The 27,344-nt window shown below is 40.5% G+C and overlaps 1 protein-coding gene and 1 long non-coding RNA gene across 4 annotated transcripts in view; one reads left to right on the top strand and one right to left on the bottom strand.

The window, feature by feature from the left end:
• MAGI2 (membrane associated guanylate kinase, WW and PDZ domain containing 2) overlaps positions 1-27,344 on the top strand; it is a 1,132,945-nt gene that overhangs the window by 502,120 nt on the left and 603,481 nt on the right. The window lies entirely within an intron of this gene.
• LOC141987337 (uncharacterized) lies at positions 24,232-26,521 on the bottom strand. Its single transcript, XR_012639501.1, has 4 exons — positions 26,460-26,521; positions 26,068-26,161; positions 25,282-25,337; positions 24,232-24,646 (listed from the first exon to the last, which is right to left on the bottom strand). It is a non-coding gene; the product is annotated as an uncharacterized LOC141987337 (long non-coding RNA).

The following is a 27,344-nucleotide window of genomic DNA, read 5'->3' as shown; positions in this document are numbered from 1 at the left end:
GAATCCAAAGACTTCTCGCCGACACCACCTGCGTAGCCATTCGTTGACTTCCACGCTTAGTCGGTCTCTACCTGGGCCTTTTCCATCCACAGGGAGGATGGATGAGAAGACCACTTGCACCTCAAACTCCTCTATCCTTCTTCCCAGAGCCACGTAGTCTACAGTGATCTGCTCAAGGTCATTCTTGGCAATATCATTGGTGCTGAATATATCTGTTGCTGTAGTCCTCACATTACATTCTTCAGCAACTCTTGTCTTCCCTTTCAAGAGTACTATACTTCTGCACCATGTCTTTGAGAAAAGCTCATAGAATGGAGTGGTTTTAGATAATCTGCCAAAAAGAAATATAGAAATTGTCTGCCACTTAATTGGTATACTTGCTGTTTGTTCCTTTTATCATTTTGATCAAAAGACCCTTTTGGACTTATGTGATTGCTTCATTTTTTTTACAATTAAAAATGGCTGCAATACTTGTAATTTCTGTAGATGTGACTAACATTAAGATAGGCACTTTTGGTGAGACTAGAAAGCACTTAATGAGTCATGACCACTGGAGGAGCACTCAGGAATACTGTGTGCGTATTCATTTTTTATTTACTCTTGTGACTCCTAACATGCAAGTTTAGGTCCCTAATAAGCAAAGAACTTAAGCATCTGCCATGCTTAGTTGTATTTACAAGCGCAAGTCCAACACTAATTAATAACCCTAAGCATTTCCTTAAATGCCATATAAGTAGAGGGCACTTAAGCATGTGCTTTGGTAAATCAGGGCTGTGGTGCCTACATCTCTGAATAGTAGTGGAAGAGGCAACAGAAAGGAGCCAAAGGGCCAGGAATACTCTGTGGTGAAGCTCACTGATTTTTCTGTACATGATTCTGTAAAGAGGAGAGATGGGAAGCCAAAGCCTCCTAAATCCTAGGGATGCAGCTCTGAGTTGCATTAACTCCCTCCCAGGTTTCTTAGTAGAAATCCTGGCCAGGGGAGAGATTTCAGCAGAGCACGGTCAGTACCCTGTTCCAGCCTCACCTCCCAAACCCATGGAGCCCCATGAGAAATGATGGAGAAGGGAATATAGTGCCATGGTCGCATTCTCGTTCAACTCCCCATTCACCAAGGCATGAGGAGCAATCCTTAGTGGCTCTCCTTGCAGGTTCTGACTGTTGGAGGTGCTCATTCCCTGAGGGGTTGAAAGCCATTGACAATAACCAAAGGAAGGTGGAATTGACTGGTAGCTAGTCTAGATCTAAATACTAAAATATTTTTACGATGAGGAAGTGTGTGTCTGTATATATCATTTATAAATACAGGCAGATATAAATTCATATATACTAGAAATATTCATTGCAACTAGAAAGCCTTAATAAACCACACACACAATACCACATGGAAGGCTGAAAAGAAACCACAGTTAATTGCCTTAGCAGCCAGAAAAGAGCTGGCTGGAGGAGCCTAGGGCATGGCCTTAGCACACTGATCAGATCTGTGAGGGATCATTCATGTAGCTTCAAAGCAGAACCCGCAAAAAAAAATGCAGAAATTGGGCTTGTTTTTGGCTTAATTGGCTTGTGAGTTGCTTGTTGGCTAGTTTTTGGCTTGTAGCTTGTTGCTTCTTTTTTTTGATCGGCTCCCAGCAAGCAGGGGCAAGGGGGGGAGAGAGTCAGGGGTGCACAATGGGCCCACCACAGTCCCAGACTGTAGGCCAGGGGGATCTAATCACAAAGAGTGTTGGGGTTCTTAGGGATTGGCTTGTTTTGGCCTTGTTTTGAAATGGGATTAGCTTGATTTTTGACTTATTGTGAAAGTCAGGGTGCTTATTTACTGTGTGAAAGTTGGCAACTGTGCAAAGGTCACTGCTTTCCGTAGGTTTCTGACTCAGTGATGAGGTGGCACGTATCACTACAGTGTATCTCTAACCAGACAGTGCTCCAAAAGATCTGAATAACACCATATTTTATACTGAATGTCAAAATAATTTGCTGATCTACTTGGTCAAACTGATAACATTAATTGTAATATTTGCATTATCATTTAGAACTGAAACAATGTCAGTGATCCCGTGGCTTGTGTCTGTGTCCCACCGATAAGCAATATGATTTGTAACAGTCTGAAAGATGAGCACTGATCTGGCTTGTAGACTTTGGTACATATCCTTGACTCTCTGCCAGCCTGTCTGACCATAACAAATGTCCTAAAGCCCACTACACATGATTACCCTTGAGACCACTACTGTTTGATTCACATGGAGTTTACTATAAAATGGATATACCGTGTTACTCTAGTCTGGCCTGATTTAATTCTTTGTTCTAATGACATGCAATTTACTTTAGAATGAAAAAAAAAGACAAGCAATAAGGTATACATCTGGAGAAATGAAATGTATATGGCTTTAACAGTATAACTATACAAAATACAAGCGAAACCCATAGTAACATAGTAGTCCTGCAGATAAAAGGAACTATGATTCTTTGATATGGATGGTTATGCTTTTAATAATTTGCATTATATACTGTGTTTCAGCCAATGATTTTTAAGGCCTGGATGCAGAAAAGGAGATAGGCACCAAGAAAATCACTGTGATTCACAGAGTCTGAGACAGGAATCTAACCTGTTATAAATGAATGGAGAAAGATTGGCACCCTAGACTGCAGTTCACAGAAGCCAGCATGCTACGCAGGGAGCACCTAAGCTCGCAAAAAGGGAGATGCTGACGAGGGGGGAGTATGCTAAATTATTAAAATAATTACATGATATTAAATAAATAATTTAGTCTTTTGGGCCAGACAGTGAGAGAGAGTGAGAGCTTCCAGCATGAGAATGATTCTGTGACCTGGATGTTCACTCATTTACCCAGGATGTGGGAAACCCAAGATCCAGTCTCTCTGCTCCAATGACTCGTCAGTTATTTAGCCACAGTGCGACAGCTTCAACAGGAGAGACTGAGGAAGCCACACATTAGAAGATCCCTTAACTCAGTAATTAGAGCACTCATCTGAGAAATGGTAGATCCCTGTTCAAATCCCTTCTCCTCCCCTCAGGTGGAATGGGGGACTTGAACTGGGGGGTCTCCCACATCCCAGGTGAGTACCCTACCCACTGTGATAAGGTATGGGATAAGTTTCTCCCCTCCCTATCCCCCGCTTCCTGCTTAAACAGCATAGATGTCTAACTCCAAAGAGGGCTCCCGGCTGTGGATCACTAGCAGCAATATGCACCTCGCTGCAGCCTGGACTTAGGTGCCTGTTTCTGTGAGAGAGGTGGGGATTAGCACACTTGCCCCATCCCCACTGGCCAGCTTAGGTGGCTACCTCCTGGTGTCCTGACTTTCGCAAATTGCAGTCTAAGATGCCTGTCTCTCCCCACTGATTGTATAGGGAGAGTAGGTACGTAATCAGGCTTTGTGAATCAGAATGATTTTCTAGGTGCCTAAAAGTTAGATGCTGTGATGCTCAGCATTCCAACACCTACCTCCTTTTGTGCATCAGGCCTTTATAAACAACTATTAAAGCCCTATATCAACCTTGCATGTAGCAGACCCTTTTTACAAAGTGGTAAACTGAGGCACAGCAGTTGTGACTTGTTCAAAATCATAGCGACAGCATTGGGAATGGAACCCAGGAGCACTAACTACCAGCTCTTTGCTCTAAATGCTAGATCACACTGCCTCCCACTAAATGACATTGCATCCCACTAGAGCCATACTCCTGTATAATTTTGTGCTAAAATTATGTTTCATTTGCATTAAGCTATAGCATGTGTTGGCATTTGTTATGCCAGGTACCTCAGACTCCAGTATATGTTCCAGAGGTTTCCTTTTTTCTAAGCTGCTATGTAAATTACTATTCACACGTTCGTATTTTTGTGCTGAATTTCTATGGTACTCCACAAAACATCATAAATATGACCATACGCTACACTATGTGCACTTTAAATTTCTCTTTTCTTTCCTGGTGATTTGTTTCATTAGTGACATTCTGCAAATCAAATTTACCTAATCCATGGTTGAGTCTACTAACAGGAAATCGGTTCAACGAACAGGGATTTATATTACAAAAGAAGTGCTCACTTAGGGAGTACTTTTAATACTTTGTTCATTGAAAAAGATGCCAACCTCCAGACTTTTCTGACTTTAATGCTCTGGTGTTTCAGTTTGGATTTAACTGCAAATGAAAGACTGAAAAGCCATATAATCCATCGATCTCCTATTTGCTGAAGCACAAGTTTCATGGTACATCAAAGTTTTTTATTTCTTTGATTTTTATTCCTTCCCCAATTATGTCAGCTATGTTACCTCTAGGCATGATGCATTTAATTCTGTTGTCTGTTCTACTCTGCTATTCCTATTAACCGAGTAAATGTCAATTCTTCTTTAATATTTCTTTAGTTTTTAAAAAAGAGACCATGGCTCGAATGTCTGAATTTTGGTTTTAGGCTTTTCCCCCTGTTTTCAGGGCAGAGGAATTATCATGATGTGACTGTTTAAAGTGCTGTTCTGCTTATAAGAAGTGACTGTATAAAAATGTGATCTTCTCACTTAACGACTCTGCTCCTTTTGTGTGTACAGACGCCTAACACTTAGGGTTATTTTGACAAAAAGTAAGGTTGTGCTACATTTTTACTCCTGTTAGCACTGAAGAGTCAATACCGCTGAAGGAGACTTTCACAGGGTGACTGGCCCCTTTAAGGTGAGTTGAGGCCAGCCACACCTGTGCTATATTAATTAGCTGCTTCCCAGTCTGAGAGTGTGAGACTAAAGGAGGTCAGGCAATATATTTATGGGCACTTGGGCCTTATAAAAGGACTGAGAGTAAGAGCAGTCTGTAGTTGGAACCACAGAGAGCAAGCAAGCTGGTTCCTGTGGAAGGCCCTGAGCTGGGGTCTGCAAGGAAAAGGGTACTCCAGGGACCCAGCCTGAGGACCCAGGGTTCTGTACCAGAGCCAGGAAGGACGTGAGGCAAAAACACCATAAAGGGTCTGGGAAAAGGGCCCAGATGGTGGGTTGAAGTGAAGCACCAGGGCACAGAGAACTTTTTGTTTGGCTGGAACTTCTTTAGTTTGGACTCTTGGTACCCCAGAAGAGATTGTTTGTTGTGACTTGTCTGGATGGCCAGGTACAGACCAGTGGCTAGAAAGCTGAGGAGACCAATGTCAGGGAGGGAAATTGAGACAGGGAGTTCCAGCTGTGGCACGCTTGGCACAGAGTAGCTGTACCCCCAGGACAGAGAGTAAATTGGATTCTATTCTGGCTAGTGAATCATCAGCAGAGTGGCTAACTAAATGGCACATTCCATGTTCCAAATGAAGGTCAAATTCCCATAACCACTGGCGCAAGCTCAACAGACTTTCAGAATCCTTCATCATTTGATGGTACTCAAACAGGACAGAACCCAGCTTAACGTTGAGATCCCAGGGTGAAAACAAGTACAAACATTTTTGTTGCTGTTAGATTGAGTAAATTGGACCTAGAAATCACGGAGATACTGTAAATATGGAATACAAATAAGGTCAATACATTAATTTTTTCAGTGATTTTTTTCAGTTTAGCGCTGTCATCAAAAGGATGACTTCATTTGGATTACTTCAATCAGACTACTAAGTGTTTGGATAAATTGGGGCTTTTAAAGAGAAACAATTTGTCTACCTGGAGATGTAAAATGACTCGAGAAGTCCTCTATTTTTTCCATAGTCCAGGCTCTGAAAAATATCTTTGTTTAGTTGTGTAACTCATCATCCAAACATAGATTTCTATTGGCAAATTTAACTTGCCCTGAATAGTTATATTTAAAGACACCACTCACTGCTATTGTATTTAGATCAGCATCAGACACAAAGGAGACGAGACAGACTTTGCAGAGAACAAGCACCTATGAGTATCGGGGAGTCACGGTAAGAAAGAAAGGAGACATTTTGTGATTCTAAAAGCAATTCTCAATAAAACACCTCAGTTTCGCCAAACCATTTATTTGGGAATAAGAGAAATACATAATTTTTGTTCTGTGTTTGTACAGCACTGTGGGGTACTGATACATGACTAAGGCTTCAATCCATTACTGTAATACAAATAAATAATAATGTTTTCTCAGGTTGAGCATTTCTACCCCTTACCATTACAATAGATACAGCTAACATAGATCAAAGTGACCACTCCTGGGAAGTTGCTGAACTGTCTGACTGCTGTACGCATTGTACAGAGCTATAAAAATTACAGAACTTGATTCTGCAATAGCATATTTTACAATAATTATCAAGGTTACTAAACTTACTTGTATATAAATTTATTAATATTGTAAGCTCTTATTAGTTTTGTGGTTTAGTTGCAGTGGGTCAAGAACAATAGAAGTAGCCACCACTGAAGTCCAGCTATTTTGGAATTTTTTGCAAGTGGATTTAATGTGATTTCCCAAAGAGATTTGTCACCCACTGGGTTTGGAACAACTGATAGAAAACGAAAAAAAAAAGTAAAGTTGATCCTAAAAGGTACCTAGTATTATGCCAGCATGCATGTAAAAAAGTTATATCCTAGGCAACTTCTTTTGAAAGATTCAGATCATGCACAGCCCTTGTGCAGTGGGGAAAACATAACAAGTCTTCCCACCACTCTTGTGCTTACCCCATGCAACAGCTTACTGAATCACTGTCCATATGCATTTGGGAAGCTGCAGGACTTGTATCCTTCATGCAGTCTCAGTAAGACTACAATTTTGGCATGTAATTGTTACTGAATTTCATGGCAGCGGTGATGGAAAAACATGAGAAATCATGGAAAGGTCACCCAGTAATGTAGTTTTTGCTACATCAACATACACAAGAGTATAGTTGGGGTGCTGAAAGGTGAGGCTTGGGCAGGGAGTGTTGAGAGTGAGCCAGCCCCTTGCTCACCATGCAGCGGTGGCTGCCATCCCACGAGGCTGGGCCCAGCTTCCCACTCTGGGCTTTGCAACCTGGTGCATGGGGTTGCAGCACCACTCAGGTATGCAGAAAGGCAGACAGCCAAACCTGACTTGTGCTGCAATGCCATGCACCAGGTCACAATGCCATTCAGTTTGGGGAACTAGGCTAATGTGTTTTGACAGCCATTTCTAAGATTTCACTGACTTAATTCAGATTCACAGTTTCCGTGACCTGTGCGACAAAATCGTAGCCCTAACCCTCAGTGATGCAAATTGCCCCAAAGGGGGCAGAGCCAAGGCTTCACCCCTTGCTCCTGCATTGGCCATAGAGCTAACGTGGGATAGTGCCTATTGCATACTCCGCCTTGCAATAGGGAACCCAGGAAGGGTATGTGCCTTGTAAACAATAATTGCTATCTCTGGGGAGAGTGACTGACTCCACTGTGTTGTCAACACAGGCTATAATTGACACAATCTGGTCCTAAAATAGTAAGGAGATTTCATTCAATCAGTTCATGCTTCAGTTTGTTCTTTCACTCTTAATCATTAACAAAATGAGTTTTTTATCATTCAGAAAATATTATTGACCTTTTTTAATGTGCATGTGGGATTACATTGCTGCTGGTATTTCAGTGTGCAGTTTAAGCAGACACTCAGATACTGTGGTGATGAGGGCTGAATAAGAACATGAACAGAATAGAAAAGGAAGAAAAAACGTTTATAGCACAGGTAGAAATTATATGAAGTTACATAATGTGCTTGTGTGATGAATAATGAAATAACTCATTTTATGCATTTGTCCCATAGAGAATTTCCATTGAAATTCAGTGGTATTTGAGCACTACACTCAGGCTCCATTCAAAATCCCAGCCAGAGACTGAGGAGATAGGCCTCAGTTGTCCTTTTTAGATGCTGGCCCACACCTTCATAAGACTATAAGAACTGCCATACTGGGTCAGACCAAAGAGCCATCTAGCCCAGTATCCTGTCTTCCAACAGTGGCCAATGCAAGGTGGTTCAGAGGAATGAACAGAATAGGTAATCATCAAGTGATCCATTCCCGGTCGCCCATTCCCAGCTTCTGGCAAACAGAGGCTAGGGACACCATCCCTGCCCATCCTGGCTAATAGCCATTGATGGACCTATCCTCCATAAATTTATCTAGTTCTTTTTTGAACTCTGTTATAGTCTTGGCCTTCACAACATCCTCTGGCAACGAGTTCCATAGGTTCACTGTGTGTTGTGTGAAAAAATACTTCCTTTTGTTTGTTTTAAACCTACTGCCTATTAATTTCATTTGGTGACCCCCTAGTTCCTGTGTCATGAGAAGGAGTAAACAAGACTTCCTTATTTACTTTCTCTACATCAGTCACAATTTATTAATCTCTTTTCATATGAAAGCTGTTCCATACCCTTAATCATTTTTGTTACCCTTTTCTGAACCTTTTCCAATTCCTGTATTCAAAATGTGGGTGTACCATGGATTTATGTAGAGGCAATATGGTATTTTCTATCTTATTATTTATCCCTTTCTTAATGATTCCCAACATTCTGTTAGCCTTTTTGACTGCTGCTGCACATTGAGTGGATGTTTTCAGAGAACTATCCACAATGAAGCCAAGATCTCTCTTGAGTTGTAACAGCTAATTTAGATCCCAAAATTTTATATGTATAGTTGGGACTATGTTTTCCAATATCCATTACTTTGCATTTGTCAACATAGAATTTCATCTGCCATTTTGTTGCTCAGTCACCCAGTTTTGGGAGATCCCTTTGTAACTCTTCACAATGTGCTTTGGACTTAGCTATCTTGAGTTATCATCTGTTTACCCCCTTTTCCAGATCATTTATGAATATGTTGAATAGTACTGGTTCCAGTACAGACTCCTGGGGGACAACACCATTTACCTCTCTCCATTCTGAAAACTGACCGTTTATTCCTACCTTTTGTTTCCTATCTTTTAACGAGTTGCCAATCCATAAGAGGACCTTCTTTGTTATCCCATGACAGGCTTACTTTGCTTAAGAGCCCTTGGTGAGGGACCTTGTCAAAGGCTTTCTGAAAATCTAAGTACATTATATCCACTGGATTCCCCTTGTCCACATGCTTGTTGACCCCTTCAGAGAATTCTAGTAGATTGGTGAGGCATGATTTCCCTTTATAAAAACCATGTTGACTCTTCCTCAACAAGTTATGTTCACCTGTGTATCTGACAATTTTGTTCTTTACTATAATTTCAACCAGTTTGCCCAGTACTGAAGTCAAGTTTACTGGCCTGTAATTGCTGGGATCACCTTTGGAGTCCTTTTAAAAATTGGCATCACATTAGCTATCCTCCAGTCATTTTGGAGGAACACATAAGGGAACCCTTTGTTTCCTATCTTTTAATCAATTACTGATCCACGAGAGGACCTTCCCTCTAATCACAGGGCAGCCTACTTTGCTTAAACACCTTTGGTGAGGGACCTTGTCAAAGGCTTTCTGAAAATCTAAGTACACTATATCCACTGGTTTCAGAGTAACAGCCGTGTTAGTCTGTATTCGCAAAAAGAAAAGGAGTACTTGTGGCACCTTAGAGACTAACCAATTTATTTCAGCATAAGCTTTCATGAGCTACAGCTCACTTCATCAGATGCATACTGTGGAAACTGCAGAAGACATTATATACACAGAGACCATGAAACAATACCTCCTCCAATCCCACTCTCCTGCTGGTAACCTTGGATAAGCTATTACCAGCAGGAGAGTGAGTTTGTGTGTGTGTGTTTTGGGGGGGGGGGAACCTGGATTTGTGCTGGAAATGGCCCACCTTGATTTTCATACACATTGTAAGGAGAGTGGTCACTTTGGATGGGCTATTACCAGCAGGAGAGTGAGTTTGTGTGTGTGGTTTTTGGAAGCGGGGGGTGGGGGGTGAGAAAACCTGGATTTGTGCTGGAAATGGCCCACCTTGATTATCGTACACATTGTAAAGAGAGTGGTCACTTTGGATGGGCTATTACCAGCGGGAGAGTGAGTTTGTGTGTGTGGGGGGGGGCGGAGGGTGAGAAAACCTGGATTTGTGATGGAAATGGCCCAACTTGATTATCATACACATTGTAAGGAGAGTGATCACTTTAGATAAGCTATTACCAGCAGGAGAGTGGGATGGGAGGAGGTATTGTTTCATGGTCTCTGTGTATATAATGTCTTCTGCAGTTTCCACAGTATGCATCCGATGAAGTGAGCTGTAGCTCACGAAAGCTTATGCTCAAATAAATTGGTTAGTCTCTAAGGTACCACAAGTACTCCTTTATATCCACTGGATTTCACTTGTCCACATGCTTGTTGACCCTCTTAAAAAATTCTAGTAGAATGACGAGACATGATTTCCCTTTACAAAAACCATGTTGACTCTTTCCCAACAAATTATGTTCATCTGTGTGTCTGGCAGTTTTGTTCTTTTCTATAGTTTCAACCAGCATTCCCAATACTGAAGTCGGGCTTACCAGTCTGTAATTGCCAGGATCACCTCTGGAGCCCTTTTTTAAAACTTGGCGCCACATTAGCTATCCTCCAGTCATTTGGTACAGAAGCTGATTTAAATGATAGGTTACAGACCACAGTTGTTAGCTGCAATTTCACATTCAAGTTCCTTCAGAACTCTTGGGTGAATATCATTTGGTCCTGGTGACTTATTACTTTAATTTATCAATTTGTTCCAAAACCTCCTCTAGTGACACCTCAATCTGGGACAGTTCCTCAGATTTGTCACCTAAAAGGCATGGCTCAGGTTTGGGAATCTCCCTCACATCCTCAGCCGTGAAGACTGATGCAGTGAATTCATTTAGTTTCTCCGCAATGGGCTTATCGTCCTTGAGTGGTCCTTCAGCATCTCGATCGTCCAGTGGCCCCACTGGTTGTTTAGCAGGCTTCCTGCTTCTGATGTACTTAAAAAAAATTAAAACACTTTTGAAGTAGGTATCATTGTACCTCCTTCTGGTGTACAGTAGATGCTCCCTGTCATGGGCAGCCTACTAATCTCTGCCCCTTCCCTTCCCTTTTGGAATAACTATCTCAGGTACAAGGACTGCAGCTGTAGTTCTGCCACTATTTAAAGGTTTCAAGAAAGAAGTTCCTTGTACCATATTCTACTTGACTACCTGTGACTGGGGTCAGCAACAATCTAAACAGCAATTATCTTATTTTGAATTTGGAATATGTTTATCTTTTGTAATCTAGTGTTAAATAACTCATTTCCTGCATTTCAATCCCCCAAATTCTTGTTAGGCATATCTGTCATCAGGAAGTGCCAAAAGTGCAGTCAGTTCTACTAGCAGCAAGATCACTCTATTGATTAGACAACTCTTTCCTCTCTCAGAATATCTCTAACATATCTCTAAATATGCATCATGAATGGACTCTGCCCATGGATTAGACTACACTGATTGTTCATCTTCATGCTTTGAAATTTCTTATCTCAGGTGTTGCAGTACAAAGTAAGTTGACATCAAGCTGACTGCAGTGACTACACAATGATTGCAATGCATACCTTCAGTAATAGTGATTGACTGGTAGAGTTCTGTTCTTTTACCTTAGCAGATAATGTTTCAACATGTTTAACATGCTATATGAAATGTGCTGCCTGGACTTTCCTTGATATCAGATGGACAAGTAGTCTGTATATTATAGACCCATAAGAGAGCACTTACAATTCCTTCGGCTAGCACTGGACTAGAATCCAAGAACTCCTGTGTTCTAAATCTAGCTTTAGCACTGACTGACTCAGGCCTTGAGCAAGCCACAGACCAGTTTCTCTTGCCTTGGGTAGGAGGACAGTGTGCTCCCTGTGGCTGAACAGTCCTCCCAAATCGTTTTTAAAGTGGACGGCAAGGCAGAAAGGGGAAGTCTGAATTATAAGTCTCTGTACTTATTCTGTATTTGCTGGTTTGCTGAAACATTTTACCACAAATAGTCAGATAAAAGTCAATGCTCAAAAACAAATTAGGTGAATTCCACTGTTGTAAGAATCCACCTAAAAAGTGATGGTAGACTTAACATTTAATATCTGAAGGGTTGAGTGAACATGCCTAGGATCTTGGTATGTGCATCTTCTATTCGCCAGGAGTTTGTCCTCTCACTTGTTGCAGTGAGGTAAGCTGTGATTTTAGAAATCTTGACATATATGTCAAAAAAGGGTTTCTGTTCCTTTGAATGAAGAAAAATACAGAGTGTAATATTAAGCTTTTGCTGTTGGGTCTGACTACTGGATAAAGGCCTGATGCTGTGGGAAAATCTGCAGTAGTGACTGCCTACATCCTTGCAGAAATTCACTTATGCAGAATATACACTGCGTGCTTTGGATCTAATCCTGTAACCTTCAATCAAGCAAAGCTTCCTTTTCAAATCCCATTGAAGACTGAAGATTGAGCCCTTTGTATATATTTCTGTATTCTGCATATGAACACTCCATCTGTTCATCATTTTAGGTATTTATAAACTCCCTATCAGCCTGGTATCTAAGAGGGAGAGAATTTTATCTCTCTCCATTCCCAAACTTGTTTTTTCTCTAAATATACAATTTGTACAGGAATCTTACTCATACCTTCTTAGATGAGGGAAGCAGAATAACAAATAAGTAATATTCCTTTTTTGCAGTTGACCTTAAAAGAGGATGGTGTTACTGAGAGAAGGCTTAGGGAAAAGGTATATCTTGCAGCTAGACCTAAAGATAATCAAGTTTGGCGTTGTCTAATATCCTATTAAAGAGTTTAACAGTCAGGTTTCTGCTCTGCCATTGTACATCCAGGGTCTATTTGGCTGGAGTATCTCTATGTAAAGCAGTTTTTTTCATAGATTCATAGATATTAAGGTCAGAAGGGTCCATTATGATCATGTAGTCTGACCTCCTGCACAATGCAGGCCACAGAATCTCACCCACCCACTCCTGCAATAAACCTCTCGCCTATGTCTGAGCTGTTGAAGTCCTCAAATCATGGTGTCATAAATATAAAGGGAAGGGTAAACCCCTTTAAAATCCCTCCTGGCCAGAGGAAAAATCCTCTCACCTGTAAAGGGTTAGGAAGCTAGGATAACCTCGCTGGCACCTGACCAAAATGACGAATGAGGAGACAAGATACTTTCAAAAGCTGGGGGGAGAGAAGAACAAAGAGTCTGTCTGTGTGATGCTTTTGCGGGGACAGAACAGGAATGGAGTCTTAGAACTTAGTAAGTAATCTACCTAGAGATGCGTTAGATTATGATTTCTTTAAATGGCTGAGAAATTAAGCTGTGCTGAATAGAATGGATATTCCTGTCTGTGTGTCTTTTAAGGTTTTGCCGAGAGGGATTCTCTATGTTTTGAATCTAATTACCCTGTAATGTATTTACCATCCTGATTTTACAGAGGTGATTCTTTTTTACTTTTTACTTCCATTAAAATCCTTCTTTTCAGAAACTGAATGCTTTTTCATTGTTCTTAAGATCCAAGGGTTTGGGTCTGTGGTCACCTATGTAAACTGGTGAGGATTTTTACCAAACCTTCCCCAGGAAGTGGGGTGCAAGGGTTGGGAGGATTTTGGGGGGAAAGACGTTTCCAAACAACGCTTTCCTAATAAATAAACCCAGATAAAGTTTGGTGGTGGCAGTGGAAGTCCAAGGGCAAAGGGAAGTTTTGGGGAAGTTTTAACCTAAGCTGGTAAAAGTAAGCTTAGGAGGTTTTCATGCAGGTCCCCACATCTGTACTCTAGAGTTCAGAGTGGGGAAAGAACCTTGACATGATGTTTAAAGACTTCAAGGAGCAGAGAATCCTCCAGCAAGTGATTCATGGCTCATGCTACAGACGAAGGCGAAAAACCTCCAGGGCCTCTTCCAATCTGCCCTGGAGGAAAATTCCTTCCTGACCTCAAATATGGCGATCAGCTGAACCCTGAGCATATGGGCAAGATTCACCAGCCAGATACCGAGGAAAGAATTCTCTGTAGTAACTCAGATCCCACCCCATCTAACATCCCATCACAGGCCATTGGGCCTATTTACCATGAATATTTAAAGATCAATTAATTGCCAAAATCATATTATCCCATCATACCATCTCCTCCATAAACTTATCGAGTTTAATATTAAAGCCAGATAGGTCTTTTACCCCCACTGCTTCCCTTGGAAGGCTATTCCAAAACTTCACTCCTCTGATGGTTAGAAACCTTCACCTAATTTAAAGTCTAAACTTCCCGTTGACCAGTTTATATCCATTAGTTCTTGTGTCCACATTGGTACTGAGCTTAAATAATTCCTCTCCCTCTCCCATATTTATCCCTCTGATATATATTAACAGAGAGCAATCATATCTCCCCTCAAACTTCTTTTGGTTAGGCTAAACAAGCCAAGCTCCTTGAGTCTCCTTTCATAAGACAGGTTTTCCATTCCTCGGATCATCCTAGTAGCCCTTCTCTGTACCTGTTCCAGTTTGAATTCATCCTTCTTAAACATGGGAGACCAGAACTGCACACAGTATTCTAGGTGAGGTCTCACCAGTGCCTTGTATAATGGTACTAAAACCTCCTTATCTCTACTGGAAATACCTCGCCTGATGCATCCCAAGACTGCATTAGCTTTTTTCACAGCCATATCATATTGGCGGCTCATAGTCATCCTATGATCAACCAATACTCCAAGGTCCTTCTTCTCCTCCGTTACTTCTAATTGATGCGTCCCCAGCTTATAACTAAAATTGTTGTTATTAATCCCTAAAAGCATGACCTTACACTTCTCACTATTAAATTTCATCCTATTACTCTTACTCCAGTTTACAAGATAATCCAGATCTTCCTGTATGATATCCCGGTCTCTCTCTAAATTGGCAATACCTCCCAGCTTCGTGTCATCTGCAAACTTTATTAGCACGCTCACACTTTTTGTGACAAGGTCAGTAATAAAAAGATTAAATAAGATTGGTCCCAAAACCGATCCCTGAGGAACTCCACTGGTAACCTCCCTCCAGCCTGACAGTTCACCTTTCAGTATGACTCGCTGTAGTCTCCCTGTTAACCGATTCCTTATCCACCTTTCACTTTTCATATTGATCCCCATCTTTTCCAAATTTTACTATTCATTTCCCATGTGGCACAGTATCTAACGCCTTACTGAAATCTAGGTAAATTAGATCCACTGCATTTCCTTTGTCTAAAAAATCTGTTACTTTCTCAAAGAAGGAGATCAGGTTGGTTTGGCACGATCTACCTTTTGTAAAAAACCATGTTGTATTTTGTCCCATTTACCATTGACTTCAATGTCCTTAACTACCTTCTCCTTCAAAATTTTTCCAAGACCTTCCATACTACAGATGTCAAACTAACAGGCCTGTAGTTACCCAGATCACTTTTTTTCCCCTTTCTTAAAAATAGGAGCTATGTTAGCAATTCTCCAATCATACGGTACAACCCCTGAGTTTACAGATTCATTAAAAATTCTTGCTAATGGGCTTCCAATTTCATGTGCCAATTCCTTTAATATTCTTGGATGAAGATTATCTGGGCCCCCCGATTTAGTCCCATAAAGCTGTTCGGGTTTCACTTCTACCTCAGATATGGTAACATCTACCTCCATATCCTCATTCTCATTTGTCATGCTACCATTATCACTGAGATCCTCATTAGCCTTATTAAAGACTGAGGCAAAGTATTTGTTTAGATATTGGGCCATGCCTAGATTATCCTTAACCTCCACACCATCCTCAGTGTTTAGCGGTCCCATTTCTTCTTTCTTTGCTTTCTTCTTATTTATATGGCTATAGAACCTTTTACTATTGGTTTTAATTCCCTTTGCAAGGTCCAACTCTACTTGACTTTTAGCCTGTCTCAGTTTATCCCTACATGTTCTGGCCTCAATAAGGTAGCTTTCCTTGCTGATCCCTCCCATCTTCCACTCCCTGTATGCTTTCTGCTTTTTCTTAATCACCTCTTTGAGATGCTTGCTCATCCAGCTTGGTCTATAACTCCTGCCTATGAATTTTTTCCCCTTTCTTGGGATGCAGGCTTCCGATAGCTTCTGCAGCTTTGACTTAAAGTAATCCCAGGCCTCCTCTGCCTTTAGATCCATAAGTTCTTCAGTCCAATCCACTTCCCTAACTAATTTCCTTAATTTTTGAAAGTCTGCCCTTTTGAAATCAAAAACCCTAGTTACAGATTGACAGAACCAGAAGAGTACCCAGAAGTCACCTACTACAGGACAGGCCCAACAAAGAAAATAACAGAACGCCACTAGCCATCACCTTCAGCCCCCAACTAAAACCTCTCCAACGCATCATCAAGGATCTACAACCTATCCTGAAGGACGACCCATCGTTCTCACAGATCTTGGGAGACAGGCCAGTCCTTGCTTACAGACAGCCCCCCAACCTGAAGCAAATACTCACCAGCAACCACACACCACACAACAGAACCACTAACCCAGGAACCTATCCTTGCAACAAAGCCCATTGCCAACTGTGTCCACATATCTATTCAGGGGACACCATCATAGGGCCTAATTACATCAGCCACACCATCAGAGGCTGGTTCACCTGCACATCTACCAATGTGATATATGCCATCATGTGCCAGGATTGCTCCTCTGCCATGTCAAACTGGACAGTCTCTACGTAAAAGAATAAATGGACACAAATCAGACGTCAAGAATTATAACATTCAAAAACCAGGTGGAGAACACTTCAATCTCTCTGGTCACTCGATTACAGACCTAAAAGTGGCAATACTTCAACAAAAAAACTTCAAAAACAGACTCCAATGAGAGACTGCTGAATTCGAATTAATTTGCAAGCTGGATACAATTAACTTAGGCTTGAATAGAGACTGGGAGTGGATGGGTCATTACACAAAGTAAAACTATTTCCCCATGTTTATCCTCCCCCCCTCACTGTTCCTCAGACATTCTTGTCAACTGCTGGAAATGGCCCACCTTGATTGTCACTACAAAAGGTTCCCCCCCCCCCGGCTCTCCTGCTGGTAATTGCTCACCTTAAGTGATCAGTCTGGTTACAGTGTGTATGGTAACACCCATTGTTTCATGTTTTCTATGTATATAAATCTCCCCACTGTATTTTCCACTGAATGCATCCGATGAAGTGAGCTGTAGCTCACGAAAGCTTATGCTCAAATAAATTTGTTAGTCTCTAAGGTGCCACAAGTACTCCTTTTCTTTTTGCAAATACAGACTAACACAGCTGCTACTCTGAAACCAGATTTATTTTTGTTTTTCCTTTCATTCAGTTTGAACTAAATTAGCTCATGATCACTTGAACCAAGATTGTCCCCTACAGCCATTTCTTCTATGAGGTCCTCACTACTCACCAAAACCAAATCTAAAATGGCATCCCCTCTAGTCGGTTCAGGAACTACTTGATGAAGGAATCCATCAGCTATTGCATCTGGGAAAATCTGAGCCCTATTATTATTACTAGCACTCATCCTCCAGTCTATATCTGAGAAGTTAAAGTCTCCCATGATCACGCAGTTTCCATTCATATTTACTTCATTAAAAACATTAAAGAGGGCTCTATCCATATCCAAATTACATCCCGGCGGTCTATAGCACACCCCAAGCACTATCACAGGGGAGGCTCGAGTAGTTTTCTTCCCCACTGTGATTTTTGCCCAGACGGACTCTGTCTTATCCATTCCATCGCTTCTTATTTCTTTACATTCTACCTCATCATTGATATACGGTGCTACTCCGTCACCTTTACCTTTATTTCTGTCTTTCCTAAACAGCACATACCCTTCAATACCTGTGGTCCAGTCATGTCTACTATTCCACCATGTTTCTGTTATCCCTATAGTATCTGGTTTTACTTCCTGCACCAGTAGCTCTAGTTCCTCCATTTTTGTTACCTAGGCTCCTCACATTGGTGTACAAACATCTTAATTTTTGCCGTTTGGCCTCGCTCACATTCTGTACCCGATTAGGCACAGTCATTCTACAGCCAGTATGACCTATTAGACTGGTATCCACACTGCCCTTCCTCCTTATGTCCATTCTTCTACCCATGGTTGTATCCTTTCTTACTTTGTTTTCTTCCTTCTTAATGCTAAAATCCGGTGTGGAGATTACCTGGACATCTTCCAACCATCTCCCCCAAATTCCTGGTTTAAAGCTCTCTTAATCAGTTGTGCCAGCCTCCATCCTAGAAGTCTATTTCCTTCCCTACTCAGATGAAGTCCATCCCGAGAGAACTGTCTTCTGTCCATGAACGCCTCCCAGTGGCCATACATCCCAAAGCCCTCCTTATAGCACCACTGCCTAAGCCATCTATTGAGAGTCATAATCTTGTTACACCTTTGTCGCCCTTCTCTAGGAACAGGCAGAATCCCACTAAAGATCACCTGAGCCTCAATTTCCTTAAGCGTCTTCCCCAGCCTAGCATAGTCTCCCTTGATATGTTCCAGCGAGAATCTACCGGTATCATTTTTTCCCACGTGAAGGATAATTAGGGGATTCTTTCCCGCTCCCTTTAGGATCTTTTTCAACCTCAGGTCTACATCCCGTATCTTAGCACCTGGAAGACAGCACACCCTTCTATTCTCTGGATCAGCTCTGGTCTTGGTGGATTATGGATGAATAGTGTGCAGTCTCTAAGGTAGTCAAGACCATATCCCTCTGTATGGAATTTGTTTATGAGGAATGACTGGAAACAAAAAAGTATGGCTTCATCCACTCCTGCATCCAGGCCTCATCTACGAGTCAGAGAACATTATTGAGCACCAGCCTTGAAGGCTACTGAGAGATCCAGAAGCACAGTCTTGGGTGTTTGTCATCTTTTGAGAGCCAGAAGCAGATCAGATCATTCATCAAAACTAGCAGACCTGTCTCCAGGCTATTTACATGGTCTGAAGATTAACTTTTGAGGGATCCTGGTTATTGAAGAAGGTCAAGTGTTCACAGAAGTTTGGATGCCATTTTCTTTTCACTGGATTTGTACAGGAATAGGAGGTTGGCAATGAGAAGGTAACTGGTGAATTGCTCAGTAGATGTCTTTACTACTGACCAGCCTATTGCATTTTAAGGGTTATTTAGAAAGGGACCTGCTATTCTTCGTTTGGTTTTCCCTGTCATAAGAAGCAAAAGTTTTTTTAGTAGATGACTGGCTCAGAGTTTCCATGGCTTTTGTTTCTATCTGGATAGGTCTGATTTGAGGGATGATGTTGGGGAAAAGATTCATTAGGCCTCCATTGTGGCTATGGCATAAATTTGAAGATGGATCTTGTATTATTTTGGGAATATGTGAGTTTTGCACATTATACCTTCTAACTTCATGCTTCAGTTGACCTCTGATGTCAGTGAACCACTGTGATCTGCAGGGGTGGATCAGGCCAGCGCATGAGTGGTTTCAGCAAGCAGTTGATTGTAGCATTATCAAATTGTCTGTTGTTTCACTCTGAGGCTGAATGTTTGTTTGCATCTGAACCGTCTGGAAATATACTGGGAAATTTGTAGGAAAGTAAGGAGAGTATTTTGTTTGGTTTATTGGAGAGGCAGACTGGGGACAGACTAGTTTGGTTGGCTTACTCTGATGAAGAGGTGGGAACCTTTTGGTCCCTGCCTGTATAGCATATAGCCTCCATAATATGAGGGGGACAAAATGGTGAACCTGTCAGCATTATCAAAGAAGAGAAATCTTAGGTAAACAATAAAACTATCCCAAACATTTTAAAAGAAAAAAAATGGTGTGTTTGAGTTTGGTCTGACTTTCCTCAGTGTAATTCTACTGACTTTGGTGGTATCACTCATGTTTATACAAGTGTGAATCAGCCCTTAAATCTTATCAACAACATTTAGGCCCAGATTCTGCAACTATGTGCATGAATAACTTTTGTACGCATAAGTAAACCATTGAACTCAGTGGGGCTGAATTTACATTGGTGAAAACACTTCACCCATGTCAGTGTTTGCAGAATCAGTTGCATAGGGAGTTACTGTTTTGAATTTAAACTGGCCTTTTAAGCTTTGGACAAAGTCTGAATCACTCAGGTGTCTTTAATTAGAGCAGATTTTATTATCATGAATGTAATGAGTTAATTCAAACAGTTAGAATCACAATATTTTCTGATTTTGGGTTATTTATTTAATGAAACCCATAAAGGTACATGAGACAAGGTCAGAGGCACAAAGTGCTTACAATCTATCATAGGAAAAAATAGAATGTATGAGACAACTCTTTCCAATGCAAGTAGCATGGGAGGATTGTTAGTATTACCATCAAATCAAGTGGGTTGACAATGGGATTAAGGAGAGGGAGCACTCCTTTTTGGTTTATGAGAACACATTTGGTTTATGACAGACTGGGAGGGTGGTCCAACCAGGAGTGGTACTATAAAAGAAAAACTGGAGAACGGAAAAAGGAGAGAAAAGGAACAGTTAGGAGTGGCATACAGAGAAACAGAAGGAGTAAGGGGACTTGTAAAATGAAATGAAAGAAAAGTGGTTTCATTCCTGTTGTCTAAATCAGACTTTCAAATGATAAAGGTTAAATCCTTCAGGTAGTGTTGCTCTCCTAGGTCCTGAACACAGATAAAACCTGGTCTTAAATGATGAGTTAAAACAGATGTGGGAGGAATAAGTTAGGCTATAATTAATCAGACAGCCATTTAAATGAGAGAATTTTATCAGACCAACATAGTTTAAGAAATTCAGCATTCCCATTTGACAAAATTGTCTGCAGGGGAGTGAGAATATGCAGTTGTTGGTGATATTTTTGATTAGATTATGTCTTTTAAATTTTCACAGCTCATCTCCTGGCTACAGTCATCCTGTGCTTTTCCATTATTGACTCTTGGTGCATGTGTATGTGTGAATATACATATGTGTGTGCACACATATATAATGCACTGAAAAAATAGATGAGGTTTTGCTAATATGACCTTTCCATTGTCACATTCCTTGTATATTACATCTAATCTGTGATCCACTTCTACTTTACTGTTCAGACTGAGTTAATTCCTTCTTCTTCTGGACAAGCAGACTGAGGCGTGCTTCATTTGCTAGTCATAGTGAGATCAATAAATCTATTATTATGGTTTCTATTCCAGCTTCGCTGCCTGTGTCAGCTATGTAGCTGTATATGTGTTTGACTATCTGCATGGCTGGATAGAATATTAACGTCCATAACATAGCTATGATTTTTTTAGTTATTTTTTTCTAGAGATGAACATGTAAAAGAAAAGTGCCAGCATCCTACATTTCCATAAATGGCCGCTTTAAACACAAATGTGGACTTATCAGGTTTTATCTTGTTGTTTACAATCTAAGGAGTAAAATATCTAATTCAGTCAATTTTTTATTATAGTCATTTTATAAAAAATGGAGATTTCATGGATAATGTGGATGGCAATATTAATGGGCAACTATTAATGGGAAAAGATTACTATAATCATTAAAAACAATATAGATTATATAAACACATTTGAAATACTGTGGTGATCCAAGAAATGTCTGCCTTATATTTCAGTCTAGGAAGAATTGTTCAGACCTGCTTCTGGTGCTCAAAAAATCTGATTTTTTGCATAGTGGCTTGATCTAGGTTAAATTTGGAGTAATTTTGGAATTTGAAAATTTTATAGGTTGGATTTGCTTTTTAAAATGAAAACCAGTGAAGATTCGGGTGATAAATGGTGCCGTTTTGGCTTACCTGTAGTAGTAGCTACTGAGTTTGCCAGAACTTGAATTTAAAGTTCTAGCCTGCCAATTCCCCAAGTTGATCCCTGAATGTATCTATGGGATTCTAGAGAGGGGAGACCATGCTATGGAAAATGCTGACATGAGAAAACGGCATGTGGAGGACCTTCTTTTGCATGTGCCATCAGTTGTTGGCTGCGCATATGTTCTCTGTGCATGCTGCACTGGCTCTGGCCAGATAGCCTGTACAGCAGGCTCCGATCAAACTGCCCGGTAAGACCACAGACTCTGTTCTGTAGCAAAGGTGCTCGGCCAGGTTTATTGTCTATGAAGCACAGTCCTAATGCTGGCTCAATGGTTACAGATACACTAATGTGTGTATGTTTGTTGCAGTGGACTCAGCTGAGTGAACAGCAGGACTTTCCATTCTCCCCTTGGCCAGACAAAAACACCCCTTTTCCCCCTTTGTGACTCCTCTTTTATACATTGATACAAACAAGTTACGTATTGCCCCTCTATCCATCATCCTGCCATCCCTACCTTATCTTTAAGAAGAGTCAATGTGTCCCCGTACCATCTTAGGGGAGTGTGTTTACACCGTATCTTGGTATTGGGCTGTTCTGATACTAACCCTCTGGCATGTTTTTACATGAATACTTCATGCCTAGAAGTGCTTGTGTTTTTGCAACGATAGCCATGTTCTTGCCAAGTTCAGACAGTGAACCTGCAAGCTGGCATGTTTTGTAAGAGGGCCTGACTTTTGCTAACTTTGCTTTATATCAGCAGGGCCTGACTTTAGTTCAGGCTTCAGGCCTTATACTATTCCTTTATACCAGGCCTCATATCTCAGGCTCTCTCTTTCTACTATATTCCCCAACTTTTTGTCTTTTTTATGGAGAGGATCTTTTACCCATCGTCCTGGAAAAAACATAATGGATGGACTGAAGATAACCCTGTGGGCTAAACACTGTTATATGGTCACCTTACCTTTCATCCACACATTCATACCCCATCTGTCCCTTGGTCTGCACATTCCTTCGTACAACTGGTTGACAGATTTTATTTTCCAGTTGTGTTTAGTCCTTTATGGTGGGCCTGAGAATGTTAGATCCAGGACTTTGATTGAGGATAGTTTTATGATTGAGCCTTGGGGGCACTCCCAAATAATTAATATATATGGGTGGGTGTGTGTGTGGGTGTGTGTAGTATATATGAATATATATGTTGTGACAGGGTCGGGCCAGATGGCTACAGGAGAGTAATAGAAGGCAGATACATTAGCCCCAGGTTAAGTAGGTCCCTTTTCCCTGGGTAAGGTAAAAGGGAAGGTTCCAGAACAACCAGGAACCTGCTGGAGACAATTAAGACGGACACGCTGATTAGAACACCTGCAGCCAATCAAAAAGCTGTTAGAATCAATTAAGGCAGGCTAATCAGGGCACCTGGGTTTAAAAAGGAGCTCACTTCAGTTTGTGGTGTGTGAGAGAGGAGCTGGGAGCAAGAGGCACTAGGAGCTGAGAGCGAGAACGTGTACTGTTGAAGGACTGAGGAGTACAAGTATTATCAGACACCAGGAGGAAGGTCCTATGGTGAGGATACAAAAGGTGTTGGGAGGAGGCCATGGGGAAGCAGCCCAGGGAGTTGTAGCTGTCACACAGCTGTTCCAGGAGGCACTTTAGACAGCTGCATTCCACAGGGCCCTGAGCTGGAACCCGGAGCAGAGGGCGGGCCCGGTTCCCCCAAACCTCCCAACTCCTGGTCAGACAGAGGAGGAGTCGACCTGGACTGTGGGTTCAGAAAAACAGCCAAGCTGAGGGCTGCCGTGAATCTCCAAGGCGAGCAAATCCGCCAATAAGCGCAAGACCCACCAAGGTAGAGGAGGAACTTTGTCACAATGTATTTATGAACATATGACACAGCCTCATATTTAAGCATCACAATCCTTTTCCAATCTGGTGTTGTAGTCTGGCCCTTTTACTTTGGTACCGCAGATAGCAACACACTCCTATTAGGGCAATTACAGTTACCACCTGTATTATCATTTGTAGTAGGTTGTGTGTTTTAAAATACTGGAATAGGTTTTATTACAGTGTGTCCCACAGTGCTATGTATATAAGAAGTAAAACAGAAATTTGAAGTAGTGACATTACAAGTGAGGCGTCTATATATACATTTCTTGTTATTAGTTACTACACAGTACTGTCCATCCATTTCTAGGTTACCCTTACTGCTGGTTGTCACCCTCTGGTAAGCGTTGCTGGGGAGGAAACAGGAACGGCGAGCTTCCCTGTTCCATTGGTTGCATTGCTCTGGATACACCAGTAGCTGACGTAGATCCAGTTGATTCTTATAGATGCTGTCTTCCAGATAATCTACTGAATGGACAGTAACGAATTTATCAAATATTGCTGTGTCAGGATTTACCCTTGGTACCCAAACACTGAACAAGATTGTTTTGAATAACACGTGCCTCAGCTAGGATGCAGTGTCACTAACCCCAAATTATGACGGATACTAATAGGGAATTTGTTTATACAATTTGCGATCTTGTCAGTTTACCACTGTATTTTTCTTATACAGTGAGGACAATGCCAGTTAGGTGTTTATTACTAATAAGATTAGGTGGTTTTCCTTTTTTAATATTCCCTAATGAGTTAGTTATGGTATTTACTATGTAACTTCCATAAGCAGCACAAATAACTTCTTTACTAATTTGTGTTTTCCTTGCCTTGTTGTTTGCTGCCATTAGTTTGTTAACTTTTACCTGTGTGTTGGTTAAACAGTTTAGCAATGTTATGCACATTGTAATACAGCACTAATACAGTTGCTTTTACACAGTAGCCAAATTCATCCATATTTCGAAGCTAAAGATTTAAAGCCACTGGCACATAAACTCACTTTACTTAATAATATACAATTTAAATGACAGTTAGACCTGGACCAGCTCATAGTTTTTAGCTGATTGCCTACTTAACTGTCCATATATGGTAGACTCAGGTGTAGTTGACCAGTCTGTTGTTTATAAAGCACTTCATTATTTTTTCTTGATGTCTGGGGGTTGCTTCACTGTGAACGGATATCTTCTGGTGTTTTCAGTCTGTGGGCTGCAACCTTAAACAGCTTAAGTTGGTTAACATAATAAATTTTTGCTTGCTTGTTGTACATTTCTCTTGTTTTCAGTAACCCAAATTTAATACACAGATTAACTTAGTTTGTTTACAGTGTAATAGGAACCAAGTCTTTTGTAACACCAGCTATACGTTTACAATTATTGTATAGACTTTCATTTTCACTTGAGGTGCATTACTAATATTTTATACTAAATATAATACATAACTGCTAAAATAGATGCTCACAATCTTCCGTGAGAGGGTATATTGCTTTCCCCTGCTGAGCACTCTGTTTTAGCAAGAGTTAGTTACAGAGTTTTTACCCAAGCTTTTTAGAGTTAATTTGCTTGTGATACCAATTCTGCTTTTGTTAACTGTTTAGAAGCGCAAACTATAACAGCCACTACTTCCCTTTAACAAAACATTTTATAAAACAGTTGTATTTGGGAGACAAAAGTGGAAACTTGTTGAAATTTTTTGGTTAGTTATAAAATTTTGCAACATAACCAGACATAGTATATATTATTTTTTTACCATTTTGCTATAACATTCTTATAACTATATTTTAATACTTAATAAAGTTACAAACAAGTTTATAAAAACTCAAACAAAAATTTGACATTTTGCTAATATTACCTTTGCATTACTGTTGAGGTTTCTACTTCAATTTTTTCCTTTCAATAAAAAAGCCCCTGTGATTAATCAGAGAAAAAAAATTTTGTGCGCAACTGCATAATCTGTTTTGGCAAAAATATATGCATCTGTATTTATAACTGAGGCCTTTTTGAGCTTTTTTTAAAAAATGGTTATTAATAATTTTATGATGGTTATATCCCAACCATAGTATTAAAATAGTGTGGTACGACTTATATTCTCAAAAAATATAAAATTGCATTTTGTTGCAACAAAATTAAAAGAAAAAAGTAGTCACGTGACACATACAACATAGAACACAGGACAACATACATGAAATACAAAACACTTAAAGATTAATGGCGCCAGTATTATATTCATAACTATGCAAGATAAAGCATTCAAACTTAGTTATTAAAGAAATTTAGTTAAAAAAAAGACAAGTAAACAAAAGTTAAGCATTTAAATAAGCAAGTTATTACCTTTTTATTTAAAACTTTAATAAGAATTGATAAAAAATCATATTAAGTTATGTATGTGCCCCCTTTGTTGTATTAATTTAAGGTTTTGTCCATTACTTTAAATTACTTTATTTCAAAACTCTGCTTTATGGAAATAAGGAAAGCCCATGTTTCAAATATTAATCAGTGGTTAGTATTAGAAGCCGAGTCTGCATTTCTGTTGCTTGGCAACCATATCTTCAATAAAGTTAGGAGTATTTCCAGCTGTTGCATTCCTAATGGGTTAAAAAGATTAATTTACTGGACTTATTTAAAGTAAAGTTTTTACCTTGTTTTCTTTCTTTGTTTGTTGTTTTGTTCTGTTTTCAGTTGCTTCTTCTTTTTTGTTTTTTTAGCAATGGTGGTTTCTGTAATAACCTTAACTTTTAAAACAGAAAGCAGAAGTGAGGAGAGGCAGGGGAGAAGAGCAATCTAGGAAGGGAGGAAAACTTGAGCCAAAAGAGATTAATTAACTTTATCAACGTATCTTAAAGTACAGGCAGCAGCAGTGAGTTTAGCAAACTGAGAGAGGATATAAAGTAAAATTTAACCTTTATGTAAAATTATATGAGAAAGAAGGTTATATTATTAGCTCTGAGTGAGGCTCCCTGGATTAAGGCAGTTGGCAACCCATACCTCTGGTTTTTATCCTGACTCTGAGAGGAGAGTGGGGATTGTTACCTGCTCTTGCAAAATGTGAATTTGTTCCCCCAGTGTCTGTTGCTTTTGTCTGAGTGCCGAATGGATTGCAGGAGTGCCCTTGCCTGCTACAGTTAACTGTTTCTGGGCAACTCCATGTGTTAATGCATCAATTCTAGGTGTTAATCCACTGACTCTTGGGTTTTCACTTTAAAATTGGTTTTCTATCCACTCCCCTGTGATCAAGTCACAACTCTTGTCTTGTAATGTGCTCTGTGAACGGCTCCATTTTTTCCTTTATCTGATTTACCAATCCAGAGAAAGCATTGTTTACTACTTCTCCCTCCTGTGGACTTACTTTTCATGTTCTGACAGGCACCAGTCTAGATTGTGGTTTAAGTTTTACCAAAACCTTGCTTTTATCGTATGGTGGTGGTTGCAATGCAGTGGCCCCTGCCCATGGGTTGTTAGGTGGCTGGTATGAGTCATTCCCAATGTCCCAATTGCAGCACCCATTCCAATTGTTCCATGTTACATCTTTTCATTTTGCTTGGACAGACTTTTTCCATTTCTGTCCCATTCTTCAGGCACTATACAGGTACCTGAAGCCAGTTGTTGACCATCAATATTTATAACAGGGATGGCACTTCTCTTTTGTGCAGATTCTTTACAGCTGTTTCCAATGTTTTATTCTGTTCCTGTGCTTGCTGTAATGTATAGTGTCTCTGGACTGCTTGCTGCCCTGCTAGGGGAGCAGGGGCATTCCAGAGCTCTGTTGCGTCTTTCTTCTTTTTACTCTTTTTTTCCCGTTAGTTGCCCCACCAATTTTGTGGCATGTGGGGCATTTCTTATTCTTATTTTCCAAGGCTACAGTCTCTGCCCTAGCCTCACAGATTCCATTCCATGTTTCTTCCCCACTATCTTTTT

The sequence above is a fragment of the Natator depressus genome, chromosome 1 (genome assembly GCF_965152275.1).
Source record: "Natator depressus isolate rNatDep1 chromosome 1, rNatDep2.hap1, whole genome shotgun sequence".
NCBI lineage: Eukaryota > Metazoa > Chordata > Testudines > Cheloniidae > Natator > Natator depressus.
This window is presented reverse-complemented; position numbering and strand designations above follow the sequence as displayed.